The sequence below is a fragment of the Thermobia domestica genome, chromosome 1, assembly GCF_964235325.1.
Source record: "Thermobia domestica chromosome 1, izTheDome1.hap1.1, whole genome shotgun sequence".
Taxonomy (NCBI): Eukaryota; Metazoa; Arthropoda; class Insecta; order Zygentoma; family Lepismatidae; genus Thermobia; species Thermobia domestica.
In genome coordinates, this window is record NC_137454.1 from 292,441,906 (window position 1) to 292,461,909 (window position 20,004).

The 20,004-nt window shown below is 35.4% G+C and overlaps 1 protein-coding gene across 16 annotated transcripts in view; it reads right to left on the reverse strand.

Annotated features, from left to right (window-relative positions):
- sv (paired box protein shaven) overlaps nt 1-20,004 on the reverse strand; it is a 390,766-nt gene that overhangs the window by 60,745 nt on the left and 310,017 nt on the right. The window lies entirely within an intron of this gene.

Here is a 20,004-nt window from a genome sequence, read left to right on the forward strand (position 1 = left end):
GAACATCCATGATATCTTGGGAGACTTGATTGATCTTTTATTAATAATAACCACATAGTGTGTGCCTATAAGTTTCAATAAAGTAGTGACTCTGTGTAGTACTGAGAATTGTTGCTACCACAGGAGGCGTTTACTAGTTAAGTCTATCTCAAAATTTACTTTAATTAATTAAATGCTTCATGATTTTTACATTCTAAAATTTCACGACACATTTCTAAGGGAATGCGTGACACATCGGTTCTTGGAACCATTGCATTGGTGTACCTTCTGTTTCAGGGTGCATAGTGCTTTTGTTTCGTCTGTATTCTTCTGTATTTTGATTCATTTCTTCATTTAATCGGGTCATGACTCCAGTGATAAAGTGACTATATCCCTTTCTTTTGAATCATATTCTTAACGTTTTTCCTGACTACTCTTCGATTACAAAAGAGAAAGAGGAAGAGATAGAAAAAAAAATGGAAAGATTGCATCAGCTGTCTCTGTCCAAGTTTTTGTTGTTTTGATCAGTGAATATCAGTAAGAGAGCTTTGTTTAACTGTAATATTCGTATTTTCATTCTACTCCTCACCACAATTTTTCTAATTCTTTTTGCTATATAGGTCCTCCTCACAATGGATTGGTTCCACCTGCATACCTACAACCACTTATCTTATTAGTGGCAAATGCAGCTCGTAAAGGAAGACACATCGTTAAAAATTGAAGTTTTTATTACATCAAAGAAAAGAAAGTGGCCTAATATTCTCATTTTTGTAAGCATTTTTGTTTTCTTGCCTGAATTTGAAGTGATAAAACTTCTTTTTTTACCAATGTGACTTCCCTCAGGAGCCGCCTCTGAAATTGAGTGATTTTATCAAGAAAATAGAATAAAGTGCTTTTAGACTATAAAATAGTGTCACAGTCTTTGTGTTTAATGGAATTACTAATACTGTACATGCGTTTTACACTATCCATTTTCATAGGTGCTTTATCTATTGCCATACATGTATTTTATGCCAATTATAGATGTTCACAAAACAGCGTATACTCTATAAAACATTTAGACTACTGCATTGGTTACTAAGCAATGTATAAGTATATTTAAGTAAGAAAAGTCAACAATGCACGACAATAATATAACAAAGTTTTACAAGTAATAAGGACCAGACGTAAATAATTGGCAAATCAAACTTGCAAATGGTAATTTTGAGGTGTATTCAGTAATTCTAAAGTCAATACACAATCAAGTTGTATTGAAATATACTATTACGGTAAATTCAATTCACATATTGTATTGCGTGTAAATCATTTCATCAACTAAATAAACCATACCTGTGCTTTCGGATTTGGAAATAAATTTGACGTTTCATTTTACTTTTTGCAATCTTCAAGATATTATTTCAAGTTTGCAAGCTAAATGTTTCTCTAATCTTCATGTTCAAATATTGCCTTGTGTGTGTTGGGGAGGGGGGAATAAGTAACGTTTTGAAAACTATGTACATCCACTCCCATCCTGCTGTAAGAAACAGCGAGCATACGAAGATTCTGAAAGCGTATACATATACGAAACTTCATAAATGTGTATATATATATGAGTGTGGAAATCCACTCTTCGGCATAAAAGTCACAAGAAGTGGATGGTTTGTTTAGAAATTGCTGACGCGTTCGATGTTGGTAAACATGTATAGTAGACAGGCGGTGATCGTTATTTAGAAGATCAATACGTGGTCTCAAGAGGAATTACTGAGGCATGTTGTGTATGTACTCTACAGACAATATGAAAGGAAAAAATCGAAATGTTAATATTCAGCAACACTGCTTTTTCTTTCTTTTAAGCATTCGTGATTTTAAAATCAAAATTACAAACTGGAACATTACAAGTTTCCACTATAAGAAGAAAAATTGTTTTTTTTTTTATTATTTCTTTACTGAATAAAAATATAATTTAAGAGTATGCATTGCGAAAACGGACAATTTGTAATTTGTAATGGAAATTATTGCATACGAGGTGTGCTCAAAAAGTATCGAACCTTTTTTTTCGTAAACCAATGAAGCGCGGAAGACTTCCTTCAGTGTAGATGTAGAGGGACACTGATGCAAAGTTGTGAATTCTTCCCGCCTGCAGATAGCAGTATTCGCGGCAGTCAGCCAACGAGTGAAGATGTGTAGTGAGCGGTCGTTGGGTTTCAGTTTTCTTTTGTAAAATGACAGAAAAACTTGAGCAGCGATATTGCGTCAAATTTTGCCACAGCCACAAGCTTGGCGAAACAATTCAATCGGATCGGTACATTCAATTTTGAACGGGAAGGAGAGTGTCCGCTGAATGTGAGTGTCATTCAAGCTTTCATCGCCAAACACAATATTCCTGTGTGTCGTCGGGCTTCCTACTCACCTGACATGGCTGTGTGTGACTTTTGGTTATTTCCCCAAGCTGAAAATGACTTTAAAAGAGACCTAATTTGAGTCCAGAGAAGACATCATGCCGAATGCAACGGCATGATTGCTCACCATTCCATCCAGAAATGTTTCTAACAATGGTGGGAGCGCTAGAGAAGTGTGCATTACCAAGGAGACTATTTTGAAAAGGATTAGTATTTCATATTTCCAAATCAATAACTGTATTTTTGCCAACCAAAGATTCGATGTTTTTTGAACATACCTCGTATCATTCTAACTTTCAGTTTCAGTATGACTTTGTTTTATTTGTTTGTTTCTAAAGTTTGTTCATGTAATATTTCTTACGCTAATACTGGAACACTAATACTGATACTAATACATGTGAATGAGTATTTATGTATACAATTTACTTTCATATCGCGATCACTTCATTTACATAGCCCATGCCTACATATAATAGAATCCGGGAGAAATAATGAAAGAACAGTTTGTGGATACGGGTTGAAGACCAGAGGCGGTGAAGTGATCATTGGAAGGGAGGGCACATGCGCACTGCTAGTGATCAAAGAGAAAATCGTATGTGGGCGGAGAGGAGGAGAAAGATAATACTGGACACATTGTGGGAAGGAGGGAGGGAGAGGCGGAATTTAATTGAAAGCCAAGCATTTGTCATGCAGTGGTCGATGTTGCGTTTTACATGACAAATGACGGCATAGGTGATCTCTCCTCTCCTCCTGTACAATCAAAGAAGAATTTACAAGCTTGATCAGTCATAACGCATTGTTGGAATTGAAAATTTATCGCCCAAAAATGGTCGCCGCATACATGAAAAACAATCCAACGGTGTGCGAAATTAATGAATCAGTCTATTATGGTAGTAGTTGATACCATTGTCATACAGCATCAAGCACGGTTTTGGTTTAAGTTATTGAATGCTAACAAAAAGATCGTAAATAATTTTTACCTTTTTTTGGGGGGGGAAGGGTGTCATTCCTAAACTACTACCATTAAATTACTTTACATACAATGTATCTGAATTCGACACATCAAAATAAAGAGTGTACTTTAATGCGAGAAATAAGAGTAAAATTTAATTTTGTAGCTTCAGATTTTTATGAAGAGAAAACAGTTTGAGAATAAGCTGTAAGCCACTTGTCCACATTACGTTTAGGATGATCTACCTTCATATACATGTAACGACATGTAACCTTACCTCGAAGAAAAGTATATGATTAAAAATATGGAATTAAGTGAAGTCAAAATAGCCGATCTCAAGAAAATACAACAGTATATTCCAGATAAATTAAAGATATTTTATAAAGACATTGTTGGAAGTAACAATCCATGAAGACTCATATTATTTTTGAAAATAAAAAAAAGAAGTCTTCAAGTTTTACGTCCCACCATTATGCCAGTTAGGCTAAAGGAGACGGTGATGAGAAGTGAATGAAATGGTGGAATGAAGAAATTGGGGGAAATGGAGGAATTCCGAGAAAACTAACGAACACGGTATTTGTACACCACAAAGCTCACTTGGCGCGAAGTGCGATCGAACCAATGGCCCCATGCACCAGAGGTGAAGGCTCTACCACTGAGCCACCGCGGTTCCCATATTATTTTTGAAGTTCTTATGCAATGTTAGGTTACTTTGTACTGACTCCGATAAATCTTACATTTGTTTCATGTCTTTGAGTCATATATTTCATGTAGTGTTTTTAGTGTTGTTTCAGGAATGTTGTATGCAAAATATGTATCAGTGCTTTGCAGACAAATCTAATGTCACATTAATAAAACAAAAAGTTTGCAAAAAAAATCCTTTAATTTATAAAACTTTTCTGATTTTCAGATCATTTTCCTCATGAAGGTGAAATGCCTAAAGTACATACAGACTGTAAATTAAATTATATATATGATTATGATTTTAAAATATAAATAAACATAACATTTGATTTCATCCTTATTTTTTCCCCTAAAAAAAAACAGTTTTTTTTCTCTCTCCTGAAAAATTTCTCTCTCTGGAGTTACGTTGTTTCATAAATTGTCGATTCATATGAAGGGTAGGTATACTCTATTGCTGGTTTAAATTTGCGAACTGTATTCTCAATTTATTCCGTAATATGGTGGTAATTTTAATTTTATATTTTTCTTCAATATATATTACTTTTAATGTGATTAAAAGAAATAAAAAATATGAAACAGTATAGTAGGCGTTAAAAAAGTGTCTAAGTCTTTTTATCGGAGCCCGTCTATTGAAATATGACTGCTGGAAGCCGTTGACCAAGATAAATTACACTGTCCACTGTTGTATGAGTCAGAGTTACGCAACTCTTCCATCTACCAAAAGATATTTAATGTATCTAATTTGACAAACAAGTCGCAAAGGTCACATTGTAATTAATCAACAGATTTATGCGGCTCTTTTTATTGTTCTTTTTTTATCTTTACACGCACAATCGAAAAAAGAAGAAGGAAGCTAAATGCAGGAGAGAAAATGAAGAAATAATGGATGTCAAATGAGGGTGATACACCTGGCGTGAACAGCCAACGGGGATTGTCAAGAGGTTAATAATTGCCCTTTATCACCAACCCTCTTGAAACCACAAATCAGGAAAAGCACGTGATATGCACATATCATTTATTTCCTGTATTTTCCTCTTTCCTACAAATACAAAAGTACTCAAATTATTTCTAAATCTATGTCCGTAGCCGTATTGTGTTAGTAAGTGTGAAGTACCCAGTTGTGAACAAGAGGTTTAGATCCCACGCTACTCTTCCACGGTGGCCTGATTGATTGCAGGTCGTTCTGTCAATTTCCTGTGGTTAGGTTAAAGAGAGGGAGCCGTACGTTGTTTCACTTCAGTGAAAAAAAAAAAAGTTTCCAACAGGTGGGAGGTAGAATTACTACCCTATCGCGTTGCAATCGCAAGAGGTGATAATTTAATTCTATTCAACGTTCTGCAGCGTTTACTTTTGAACATGCTTCTACAATCGAGCAGTCTCCAGTCTCTATACTTAACTTTAGTGTCATCCTTACTAGTTGGTACTATATCTACTGCAAATATATTTATTTTATTATGTATACTATACTATGCTTCTAACTTCGGATTTTCCACCACAAGAGTATATTAATCTATTATATTTGAGCTTGTTCTATAGGCGGCGAAACACGGAAAAAGTATGGTTGTCAAAAATTACAAGTGTCAAACTTACAAACCCCAAACAGGTTGAGGGAAAAATCATGTTGTTCATGAATGTTACGATTTTCTTTTAAACATTTCGATAACAATAGTGGTGTCAAAAGGTCAACCCTAATCTTAAGTGGTATAAAAACTTAGGTACTTTTGATAATTCAACGAAAAGTTCAATAATCATCTAAATTATCATATCCCCAGAGACATACCTTGAGCTTCTGAAGCTAAATCAATAAATTGGGACACCTTCCTATATTGGTATAGAACACACATATGTTAACCACTGTCAACCCACTTCTGGATGAAAATCTTTCCAACTTTTCGCTCAATCCTCTATCTTATGGAATTCTTTTCCTGGTTACTCTACGATGTCTTTTGATTTTGAGACATCACCTTGTATGAGAACATTTCCTAGGTCGTTTCTTGTCTCTTCGTATCCAGACAAGAATATTTTCTCTCTCTCTCTTTCTAGTCTTGTTGTTTGGACTATTATATATTCTTGTCTGGATACAAAGAGACATGAAACGACCAAGGAAATACTCTCATGCAAAATGGTGTTTCTTCAAAATCAAAAGACATTGTGGAGTAACCTGCAAAATAATTCTCTAAGAGAGATGATTGTGGAGAAGAGTTGGAAAGATTTTCATCCAGCACTATTTTCTATATATACTACAATATAAGACTTTCCAGAATTATGTATACCGTATATTGTACATGATATATAAAGGGATGCTCCAATGATGTTCTATACCAACAGGAGATAATTCTCATAAAATCAAACTTCAAATGTGGTGATATCATCACATTTTATACTTCTTGGAATATTTGAACAGTTTCTTTTAGCCTTGATGATAAACACAGTAAGTTGTCTTTAAAACGCCAATTAAAATAAACTGTAATAAAGGATCATGCGGAACGTACATCATGAATGAATTAAATATGGATAATTACCGTTACCCGTGAATATATTAAAGGATTTTCTTAATTAACGAACTCGGTTTAGATAGCCGCTCTAGCTGTCTATTGCAAAAAACAGAATTCAATAATTCGCTTTGGTTCAAGAATTGTGTGGAGCAATTGACGACGAGTATACATTATAATGTTATAAAGACCAATAGTGTGACACTAATAAATAAAGCACGAATGGAAGATCAAAAGTTTCACTTATTTAATTATAGGTTCTCCGTTTAAAAAATGACAAATAATAGTAGAAGTAGTCTAAAAATATTCAATAACTTTATTGCCGCTGTACATCAAAACAATAAGATAAATAACTTAAATATCAAAAAAGTGCGTATTAATATATCTAATGCATGTAGTATTTAATGTGACTGCGTTCAAAATTAACTTTTTGTGTGAAAAGAAAATAGGAACTAAAGCAAATACTAGAATATAAAGGGAAATAGAAAGAAAGAATCCCGCGGGAATGAAGAAAAAATAGGAAGAAAGAGAAATGAAGGTAAAGAACAGGACATAAAGAAGAGTGCGCGAGGGAGAAAGGAGGGGAATGAACTTGAGTGGAGAGCATTTGTTTTTCGACCAAAAGCTACGGGAGTACTTGGAGACCCTTTTAAAAGGGACGGTAATGGCACTTGGAGGCAATTATTGTAAATTTCCCTCCAATAACTTTTATAAAGTCGCACCACCAGATTTTTTGGTAGTGCTCTTCATCTTTCGGACGGCACGGAAGCACTGTGAGAAAGAAAGAAAGAAAGAAAGAGAAAAGAGGGGGCAATAGCAGAAAGAAGAGAAAATTGTAAGAAAGTTTCTTTGTTTCCAGAAGAAAACGCAGGCCCAGAAGTAGGGAAAACGAGAAAGGAGATCTTGAGATTTATACAGAACTAGATCCCATTGGTTAAGATGTTGGAAAAGTGGAGGAAAAAGAAGATGAAGAGACTCCCCAAATGAGACGATAGTTATCACACGGAGTTCGAAAAGGATTAAACTTTTTTCTTTAGTTCATATGGCAGGTAAACGACTAAGTTATTAGAATAAAGATGAAAGAACGGATATTACATATTCCTGGTGGTAGAGCAGTAGAGCATTGGAATTTTGAACGCATTACAGTGGTTCGAATTTCACCTTAAACTGTAGGTAGGTTCATGTTTCATATAGCCTCTGTGCTAAAGAAGGACGCTAAACTCTAATCTAGTCACTAACTAACATACTATTGCATAATATCCTTTTTGATCTCTCTCATGGCTATACGGTTAGCGTACGTGGGAGACCCGGGTTCGATTTCCGGCGGGAGCACATGTGGTACTGGCCAGACCAAGCACTCTTTGATTTCGTTGATCTCATGATAACAAGTAGACCAATGCACCAATGTCCATTCTCCAAATGCAAAATGTCGAAATTATCCATGTTTTGGTTTAGAGAAATGAGTATTAAAAGAAAGTCAATATGAGCGAATAAGGACTTTGGTCACTGAGCTCAATCAATATAGGCCTACATACAGGCATTTAAAAGTTTAGTAAAAATTCACGGAAAACCCTCTTCACCCACCCACCCCCTTCAAATCACTATTGTATAGTATACATAGAGCACTTGTGTGTGGTGTATGGCATTTTGAACACTTCATGTTGAGCAGAGGAGAGGAAAATTGTCTGGCTTTTCAATAATTAACGTCACTTGACATTTATCTTGTTGTCACACCCTCATCTCTCTTTCCGTGATGTGATAACGAACAACAACAAGTGATGTACAAACACAGCGGATCTCCATGTAAACTGTTTTTCCAACAGAGCAGCGGCAATAGCTACTTGTTCGGGTGGATGTAGTTAGTAAATATAATCATCTGAGACCTTTTAATTATTCCCTTTCACCTCAAACCGTTCGTTAAATTAACGTAAATTATCTCTTTCCCGCAAGGGCACTGATAGCGGTTATCACACACAGTTTTTTCCCCCTCTCATCCCTGATTCCTTCTGCTAATTTTAGTGGTGAAGATTTGGTTTCCATATACTAATACACCAATCCCATCAATTCCACTCTCAATTATTTTATAGAATTTTGGTAGTTTAATCTGGTTAGGATTGGGTCAGAGGTAGTGCTATTATCTTTTAATATTTTAGCTTCTATTAACACTTTTAGATATTTTCCACTTTTACTAACAGAGAGATGGTTTGTTCTTTCTCCATACGCTAAGAGTTTTCTACTAAATTACAATAAACCACTGGAAAATATGAAAAAAGCAATACGTCAAATTAATGTAAAGAAAAAAATACGAGGATTACCACAAAGTCATGACAACCATATATTTATGAAAATGGGAACGAAATAAGAAACTCTGAAATATGCAAATGAAAGGTTAGTACTTACATGAGTAAACATTACATGTAGGAAGTTGAATGGACGGATGGAACATACATATCCTCATCAGGCTATAGCACGAGAAAAATCAGTACATCAAATCATTAGTTTCATACATACGTACTTTACCTCGAATTACGTTCGTTGTCAATGTATGATAGATTCTTTGAGGAACTACTTCAAAGAACTCTTGATGCCACTGATACCTATGTTGTTTGGGCTTTACGCATAATTTGTGATTGTACTTCATGGTTTCTAATTCGAGATAAAACACTTTTGAAATGAGCAATTCTTGCATGCTATAGGTCTACTCTGATAGTAATATGTATCATCCAACTCTCTACGTGTAATGTTAACATATGTACCTCCATACGTATATTTCGGAATTTCTTGCTTTGTTCCTATTTTCATTTTAAAAAAAAGTTTTGCCGTAACCCTAGTGACATTAAAAGAATAGTTATTGATACTAAAACTTGATCAGTTTTGGCTATTTTAAAGCAAATCGTATTTTTTGTGTTACGCTAGCATGTTGACGTAGTATGGTAATTGCCACTTGTTTATTATGAAACACTCACTGGTTTCTTGTTTAAACTACGATGTCACGACACTATATTTACCAGTGAAACGTAGAACATCACTGATATATAACAAAACAAAAAATAACATATCTTTTGTACTTGCAGAACGTATGATCCGAACAAGATGAGCTCACACCAGAAATCAAAGCCGGGTCTTCCGCACCAAATACGCGTACGCTAACCATATAGCCACGAGAGAACCTCTCAAAAGCCAAAAAAGCTTAATCCTTAAGTTAGCTAGTAATAATAACAAAACTTCATTAACACAATGATTAAATTTAGTTTTAAATCAAAATTAAGTTATTGATTGTTAATATGCTTGTTATCAGTGATACCAACGGTGTGACTTCCTTCAAGAGCCGCCATTGACACTTATAAACATAACCTTCTATTTGCTTTGGAACTTGTCTTCACAGTATATAAGACTAAATAATGTTATTCCATAAGAAGTTTCAAGGATTTGAAAGACTCGTGTGAAGGTAAGTGCTCGCGTGTAGCCAAATTATAAAGTTCGTTTTGTCCTTGGTGTACGTGGTATCAATTTGGATTCTTGACGTCGACTTAACATCGTAAGGGAGTTGAGAAGTCATTAGAATTAAGAGCTAGGAAGCCAGAAATATGGGAGATAAACTGACCACACATCATCCAACTAGAAGTCTTTTGGTTGCCCATAATTCTTCGTTGACTGCTACGCCAAGGAGTTTAGTTTAGTGTGAAAATGTTTCAAACAAAGATACCTCAGTGTTTCTAGCAAACAAACTAAATAGAAAAAAAAGGAAAGAAAGAAAGAAAGAGAAAATGTTAATTTTGATGCGACGAAAGTTGTAACAAATTACTTTCCCGCTATTGTAGAAGCAGATGTGTTACAAGGAGCACTCTAAGGTGTCAAAAGTGTTGATTAAAAGCCTAAGCCCATTTGTTACACATGTCAACTTCTAGTTGCTAAATAAAAGAAAGTAAACCACAATCTATACGCAGAACTATTTACTATGCTCTTGAACAACAAGGATATACGCTATTTTTCATTGATACAAAATAATTATCTTTTGATCTTGTGTAAGGTAATTAACGGAGTTTAAAAAATGCGTATCAAATACCCTGGAAGTAGATGATGATATTTGATGTAATGTAGAGAGCTTCTGTACAAAGCCGTTCTTGTTCTCAAGAGGTCTGTGGAACTAAAAATCAGAGCGATGAGATTTATTTCTGTATAGCGTATCGAATTTGAAGAAGTAAAGCAGCGTTGCCGGTATGCAGGAGGAAGCAGTCGGACTGTTAGCTACCAAATGGTCGACGAAATTTTTCAGTTTGTGCCAAACACATTCCAGATGATGGCGATTGCGTTGGCATGTGGAACCCTACGAGGGAAGTTCTTTTTGCACAAAATATTTTGGTGCGTTGCGTCTCAAGACGACACATCTTAACTGTTGATCATGTGTATTCATGTTGTAATTAGTCTCATAAGGACATATACTTGTAGTGCTACCTCAGAAACAAACAATTTAAGGAATTATACCTCTGATTTATGTTCTTTAAACTAATATAAGATTGAAACCTACATTTCTTTATTGTATTACAAAGAAAATCAGAGTTAAGGCGCAACATTAAATTTTTATCTTATTTCTCAACTGAACCTTCCCTCACGAATAGCCATTTTCAATTCAATTCAATTCAACTAAAGAAATGCAATACGACAAGCACAGCCCAGTTATACGAGAAGTACGAGTAAATATGATAAAGTTTCATGATACTTCATATCGAAGATAGGATATAGTATGAATACAATGTAAATTTTCATTAATATTATTAGTCTACTCGTCTGCACTGATTAACCCAACTGGAGGCTCGGGGCTAGAAAATTATATGGCCCCTGCTGACTTCACTTAATACATTTCTGTAAAAGTACAGTAGGAAAGTTAAGGGAATGTGTTCCATATTTTTGGTCATATTTTATTTTATGATGAGGATCTTGTATCTCCATGATTCTTTTTAGATAGCCAGTTGAGATTTTGATCAGAGTGGAGGCCCAAGTCCACTTGGAGGCCAGGGGCTATAGCCCTCCAAGCCCCCCTTTATCCGGCCCTGTTGTTCGTAGGCGTAGATTGGGCTTTTTCCATTTAATCAATACCAACATAAGAAAGCGATTTTCCCTTACCAGTGAGAAATATTGCAAGAAGTGTCTTCCCGATTAGTCTATTTCCGTTTCGCCTACTGACCGAAGTACCTGTTTTCATTCTTATCTTATCTTGGATGTAAGCAGAACGTGTATTCCCATTATGCCTATTCTGGTTTCACCTATGCTCACTCCACGAGTGATATTTAATATCTAAGGGAATTGAATTTCCTTACAAAGATTCATTTCTCCATGTAAACAAAAGCAGCAACACCCATTTGTAACAACAAACGTGATTGGTTGTAATTCTAGCTGCTCTGTAGAATTTAAATAAAAGATGGGCGCTAACTATAAACTTAAAATTTCGAAGAGTTAATTACTAATTAACGAGAGCCACTTTAAAATTGTTCATTTTCGAAGTAGTACACTTCTGAAATTGCTGGTAGCACGTGATTGGCTGAAATCACAGCCAATCACGTCAGAGCTATTGTTTACGATGAAAAATAAACCTTGATAATGAATCTTTGCAAGAAAATTCCTTCGATACTAAATATCCCTTTTAGAGTGAGCGTAGGCGTAACGGAAATTCCCATTCCGCCTACAGAATATTAGTGATCTACTGTACACAAAAGAACATAGCTGATAAGTTCAAATAAATAATGGTGAGGAAATAATCTTGGTACTGACTATAAAAGAATGATATGCAAGTATTCTAAGGAATCCAATCTGTTTTGTTTATTTCTTTCTAGTTTAATATCCTCTTTCAACACCGAAGCTATACGAGACATGGATATACAGTATAGTGATTCTTAACATTTTTGAAACGGCAACCCAGTATTTAAAAATGAGACACGGCACGTTCAACACAAATTTGCTCGCAAATGTTTTTCTGTTTTTCTGTTTTTTTTTTTAAAGAAAACTAAATGTATTATTAAATCTATTGTGACGTAATCATAAGGAGTATTGGATGTTTATATAAGTTATATTAACAATGCTTAGAAAACCAAAATAACGAATTCCAGGAGGACCCCTTGGAGTCCGATATAACATATTAGAATCCACTTGCTGCTCCTAGGTCCGTCGGTTGGGAAACATAGAGAAACAGAAAAAGGATCACATATATTGTTGTCGGAAATTGAACCCTGATCTTTCAGCAATACTAATGAAAACCATTTTGCGACAAGAAAACTCAATAGGCATGTTAGTAAAAGAGATTCTAATAAAAGAAGTAAACGTTTTTACCAAATGCTATTTGAATTTTTACTGTCCCGTAGGTCTTTATAGCGTGATTGTGATGGTGCTTGAAAAACAAAAAAAGTTTGGAACCGTCAGCAAATAATGTATTTGATTATCTGATGACAAGACCTGAGAAAAAATCTAGAGGTTCCCTTCTTTGACCGGAAATAGCAGCGGCTCGTGTTTCTTTTCCTTTTTCCTCAAATGACGTTTGGATTTTCCCGATAGTCGTGTGTATGCCTTGTGAATGTGTGTGTGTGTGTGTGTGTGTGTGTGTGTGTGCCTAGCACATGACATTTTCGAATACTTTTAATTTGCAACCAAAATCAAAAATCCCATCAAGGGAATTGATGATCGATGTCGGTCTTGCTATCCGTTGGGAGTTCTCAAAGAGAAGCAAGAGGGGAAAATAGAGAACGAGTGTTACATTTATTAATCACGTCATTACTTAATTGAGAAGTGAGTAAGAGAGCAATGATAAAAATGAAAAGAGCAATGGGGGCGTTAGGCAGGGGGAAGTTAGTATATATTTTTCCTGTGGGAGTGACACATAAGGGTGTAATGTTACACCAAAAGGTCCTTGTGCTACGCTTAAGAATAGGATTGACATTGGAACAGTGTAGCCAGTGCCTTACATTAAAATGTTCAGATTTGTTTCTTACTTTTATGTTTTCATCTATAATCTAATTACTAAAGTTGGTTCATTTTGATTTCCAGGAAAATCAGCTTATTTTTTCCTACAAATTATATCAATATTCCTTCTGTCAAAGATCTGTATTCACATTGTAAGACGTCAGAATGTCTCTATATCGGGTACATATTATTGATTGGCGTATTAAACTGAATGTCTATAAGATAATCTATACCAAGTATACCCTATTCATAATATTGATTCTCAATCTATCCATTCTAATTGTTTGGAGGTTGGATTGAAGTTAAGCGTTCCTTTCAGTGTCAAGGTTAAATGAGACGTGGACCTACTGTTTAAGGTGAAATCCCAACCGTTTTCAAGTATTAAATTTCCCCCACCGGGAATCGAACCTGGGTCTCTATTCACCAAAGATGCGCGTGCGCTAGCCAATGGATCAGCGGGAAGAGCTCCACTTCTTTAATTTCAAGTTTTCCGTATAAACCTATATCGTTTTAAACAACGGGGAAAGGAACGGGTCCCTCTACTGGTTTAGTAGTCTCACTAGCTATGCTACGTAAGAATATTCAGATGAGATAGGTCAAGCATATGAATATAGGACAAATTATCTATAAACACCATATATAACGATAAGAATCAAATGCAAAAAATTACTATGGGCTTTGATTGTTCTTCATGTTATCGGACAAATTCAGTTATCCGTATTGTTCTGTTCGTTTCTATGTAGCATAATCTTAATGTTCAATTCTGAAAAATGAAAATGAAACAAGATTAAATCTTTAACGGTTATGCCTGTTACGCTAAGGGAGACGATGATTAAAGCAAGTGAATAATGACGGAAGAATGTGTGAAATGAGGAAGTGTAAGGAAACGGGAGTACCCCGAAAAAACACATGAGCACGATGTTGTCCACCACAAACTTGCTTGCTCGGGAATCGAACTAGGAACCCCATGCACCAGATGTAAGCGCTCTACTACTGACCTACTGTTTCCCCCCTTAATACTGAAAATATATGAGACATGGATTCCTGGTAAAACGCATGAAGACTGAAGTACATCTACACTTCCCGCACCTTTCGAGTCTATTGATACAAAAAGGCAAAAGCTAAATACCCAAGATTATACTGTTATTGAAAGCAACGCGTTTTTTTTTTTTTTTTTTTTTTTTTTTTTTTTTTTTTTTTTTTTTTTTTTACAACATCGACACATTTGGAAATTATATATTAAGGCTTCTGTACTTACATTTATATTGTTAACAAGTGGACAATGAGTCAGAATGTCAGTTTTGAAATACAAATTTCGGACTTGTCAATCACATCTCTTTGCTCCGAATTTTAAAATTCTGTGTGTTTTTTGAACGAATGAGTTTTATTCGAATTAACTGTGAAATGCAACATTACTAGTCACCTAGAAAAAAAAAAAAAGTGCATTCATCATTGTTACTCTGTGATCAGCTTCTGAACTAAAGACGGGTATTTAATCTACAATAGATTTTTAGTCGAAATTGATAATAAAGTATCAAATAGAGTAACACTGACTGTGGGTGAGGAAGAAAATTATGATTTTGGGTAGCACATCATCACTTTTGTCTATGTTACCTAATATCTTACTGATGCACGTATGTGGAGTGCCACGTGTCTTAATGTAGATTGAATGAGCTCTCAAGTATGCAGTTTGTGGGTAGAAAACTTTGTCTTTTGTTTCCCTCTTTTTTGTGGATGGAAGGTGGCCGTTCACGTGTACACGTAATGACATATAAACAACCAAGACTTGTGTATATGTGTATATATACACGTTCGCAATTCGAGTTGTTCGCGTGCGCGTGTGTATGTGTATGAACACAAGAATACAAACTAAAAATAATGGCCTTTTTTCCCTTTCTTTTAATTTTAAATTTTTAGTCTTTTGTGTCTGCAGCTTGGATACATTCGACACCACGTAACACACGTCAGTTGATAGAAAGAAAAAGGACAGATAGACGCACACGTCGCTGCCGATTCAACAGTCCACTTCAACAGTACTTATCCATTCAAAAGGGTGTTCAACATTCATCAACTTTGTCTCCCCAATGTTTGGAAAATGAATACTGGAATTGAACAATCTCTATATGATCATTTTTTTCTCTCTTTATTCACCCTGTATCGTGAAATTATGAATAAAAAAAAATACTACGGGAAGGGGAAGTGATCAATGTACAGCGATCAAAAGTGTGCTAGAGAAGGGGCAGAAGTGATTATGGGGTGAGGCGTGTGTGTACGTTCTTCATTCGAAGTTTGAAGTTTGGGAGGAGAAAGCGCTATTGACTATGAGGAAGGCTGGATGTTGGTGGAGGGGTGGAAGTTTGAGCGTGAATATCAAGTGGCCATCTGTTTCGGGTTGACCGAAACAGCAACACTACTGGAAAATCTCTTGTGTTGCTACTTACATATGTGTTTGCGTGTAACGTTTGTAGAACCACTCTTTTTTTAGTTGGGTGCTTACACTAACATTGTCACAGGTTGTTGGAAGTGCAGAGCTGTTGAACTAAGTAGGATGTAAAAGAACAGCCATTAAAAGATTTGTAAAAGATAGCAGCTTGAATATGTCAGAGAGAAAAAAAAAATACGTATTTATTCTTCATTCAGAATTACAGTTTTCCGCTAAATTGTAAAGTGTGAACTACAGAATGCGCATACAGCATATCCACATATTCCTTTCTTTCTTCCTTGTTCTACCAAACACATAAGCGTATGTACCGTCTCTCTCTTTCTCTCACACACACGCCTAAACACATGTTAAGTCGACTTCATCACCTTGTTTTTTGCCTTTTTCATTCTGCATGGTGTTTCAACAACAGATAACAGAATGCTTCTGTTCTCTAAGCCGCCATCATTAGGAGTAATTGGCCACACGAAACCATGCATGAACATCAAAAGAAACCTCCGCGGTTTTTTCCCCGGTGCACTCCGCGATGAATTAGACGGTTTGTCTCCACGTCCTAAATTTATCTCGTAACTTAGGCTCAGAGAATTTTATTCTTTGTCAGACCTCCCTACAGTTGTGTTCTACTCGTAGTAGTAGCCTTCTTACGTTGAGTTCCCAACAGGTTTAAATCCTCGGGCAAAGTATGATCTATTACTGCCTTACAAAAAAGGAGGGGGGATTGTAAATCGTCAAACAACTACTACTGCGTTATGTACTTAAGTTTGTTGGCATTATTGTTATATTTACCATATTTTAATCTAGATGCAAATCAACCGGAATAAGAAATACTACACTAAATTTCACGACAGAATTAAGCAAAGAGTTTATGGTTTTGCTACATATATGATTTATCTCTACTGAGATAATAAAATTTTAAGTTGTAATTCATAGCTATTACAAAACAGTGAAGATCGTAAAATAATAAAAATAGTAACAAGAATACTTCTTGTTTTTTAAAAAAAGGAAGGAAAGTGTGTATATTGAGAAACAGAAGAACAGGTAATAATTTCAATGAAGACGTAAATTGTAGTTCATCAACACGCAGTTGAACCATGTTGGATAGTGACTACGTTTATGATACGTGTTATAAAGATGCCACACATTACATCATAACGGTGTCTTCCAGTTTAGTCTATTTGTATTCTTGTCAGCGATATATATTATTATATCTATCTCATTTTAGACGTAGGCGAACAAAATGAAATGAAATAAGTATTTCAGTTTAACGTCCCATGCCTACACCCTTTTGGCTAAGGGAGACAACGAGCAAAGCAAGTGAATGATGATGGAAGAATTGGTGGAATTGAACAGGAGTACCCCGAGAAAACTCACGGACACGATGCTGTCCACCACAACCTTACTTGGGCGGGGATCAAACAAGCGATTTCACGCACATGAGGTAAGCGCTCTACCACTGAGCCACCGCGTCTCCCTTGAAGGCGAACAACAATGATTCCTATTCCGCTTACTCCTCCGGGACAATGATATTCAATCTTCTAGAGATTATTCTCTTAGAATTTCCCCCATTTTCCACAAACAACGACTCAGTGATAACTCAAACAACAGATTTTTTCTTTGTATTTTGTTTAGGGGAATGATTTCCATTCGCAACCTATTTAATAAGGAATTTTAAGTTCAGGTATAAAAAATCATTGTTCTTGAGAAGACTAAAAGATATTTAAGTAAAACTTATAGAATTATTATTATTTAATGTTTAGGTTCCATCTCTGAATAATAGGAAACCTCTAATATATCTGAATATCATAAAAAATAATGTTATATTTATGATAATTTGTGTTGATAGAAGTTGCGGAAAAATATAATATAAAATCTCTAGGATATATTAAACATACATCTCTAGAACGATTAGGAGGAATAGGAATAGCCCTAACAGAAATCGCTATTTCACCCCATCTAAAATGATATAAAGATAATAATTTTCCGGCAGGACTGTAGACGAAATACAAATTGTCCAAACATGAGTGAATCCATCACAGAAGCTCGAACTAGAAGGTAAGTATATTTTGTATATATATATATATATATATATATATATATATATATATATATATATATATATCCTATAAGAAATTAGCTTGAGTATTTACATCTTAAAATTACTAGTGTATAATAATGGAAAATCGCTTGTTAACTTTACACTCATTGATCAACAGGTAAAAGATCATTCTCAACGTCTCATAATCTACAGAAGTTTCTTTTTCATAAACTTCACAAAGGTGCCATATTAATACTTCTTTACTTCCTTAATAATCCTTAATAGGCCCTATATAAATTGTGCGTATATGCCATAGAAAAGATAAAGAATGAGTTCGGAATTATTCGATATTTTTTCGATATTTTCGATAATATCGAATTCGATACTTTCTACTTAAAATACTGCTCAATCTATAGTGTTTTTGGGAAGTTTTAAACAAGTGAGTTTCGTTTCATAGAATGAAACTACGGTAGACTTCTAAACTGCTAATTCAGTTAAATTCTCAAATTTAAAGTAGTACATCTACAGCCACTGTATGCAATACAGAGTAATAAGATCTTTAGTATTATAGTAGGTTTATCTTTCAATATCAATATATTCGGACCCAAGAGAAAGGGGAATGGGGAATGGCGTAAACTTCATAACGAGGAACTACATGTATCGTTTACCAAACATTGTTAGGGTCACCAAATCCAGGATGCTTATGTGGGCAGATCAGCATGTAGCCAGAATGAAAGAAAGTAGGAACGCTTTTAAAGTTTTAAATGGAAATCCAATTGGAAAACTACCATTAGGAAGACCTAGGCGCAGATGGGAGGACAATATAGGATGCATCTCGCGCAGAAACAGGAATACACAATAGAAACTGGATTCAGTTGACTGAGGATGGAAGTTAGTGGAGAACTTTAATGAATGCAGCATTGAACCTTCAGGTTCCATAGACCATAGAATTAGTTAGTTAATCTTTCTACATTTTTCTTGTAGTAGGTTTATGAAATTAATGCCCGAAAGTTTGTTCCGCGTTTGCTTTATCCTGTATGTACGGTACGTTTACTTATTATCAAATATCCCACTTCGCGCCAAGTGAACTTTGTGGTGGACAAACACCATATGCGTGGGTTTTCTTGGTGTTCTTACTTTTCCTCTCACTTTCTTCATTCCACAATTTCATTCATCCCTCATCATAGCTGTTTCCTTTAGCCTGGCCGGCATAATCGTGGGACATAAAACTTAAAGATTTCATTTCGTTTTTCATTATCAAATACTGCATTTACATCGCTTGCAATGTGTATCATCGCCTAAGCACTGGTGCTCGCAAATAACTCCTTAGGTCTGTGTGTTCAGGATCGAATCTATTCGGAACACTAAGTCTAGAATGGTCTTAGGAAAGGCAACATTTCTTCAAAGAAGTAGATACATATACATATATTTTTCCTATCTAGAAGCGTTAGTATTTTACATTCAGACTAGATCTGCATTCTGTGAGAGCCTAGACCTTTTCATTCCGACTTATCTTCCGTTCTCTTCCCATTCTTTAGTCTTCATGAGTGGAGGCGTCACAAGACAAATGAATACATACGGATTGTTTCAATCGCTCACGCCTCTTTCCTTCAATGTCTCCTTATACCTCCGCCATCAGGGATCATGGAGACCCATCTCAGCTCCACATCTCCACGGAATGATGCTATTAGTTTTAAGAGGCGGCAATCTGAAAACGTCGCAAAGATAATGTGTCCCATCGGTGCTGTTCCGCCGACCTCTGAATTGTCCCACTAGCACCTTCTTTTTCTTCATCCAGCTATCATTTTCTTCCGAGCTTCTAATCTTCTCCTCCCGCCATTCCTTCATCCTTCCGACATGCGCATTTGCTCCTTCTACTTTCTTAAAACCCTTATCTTTATTTCACCTTTATGTATGAGGAGATATCTCTGCACTAAAATGAGATTTCTTAGTAACTTGGGAACGTCAATTGTAATAGTCAGAAAATGTTTTCTAGATGTAAATCCTATTTCAAAAGGTACTGGTATTTCATAAAATAATAATAATGATAATAATATGAACTTTAGGATTAAAATATTTCGGATACTACTAAA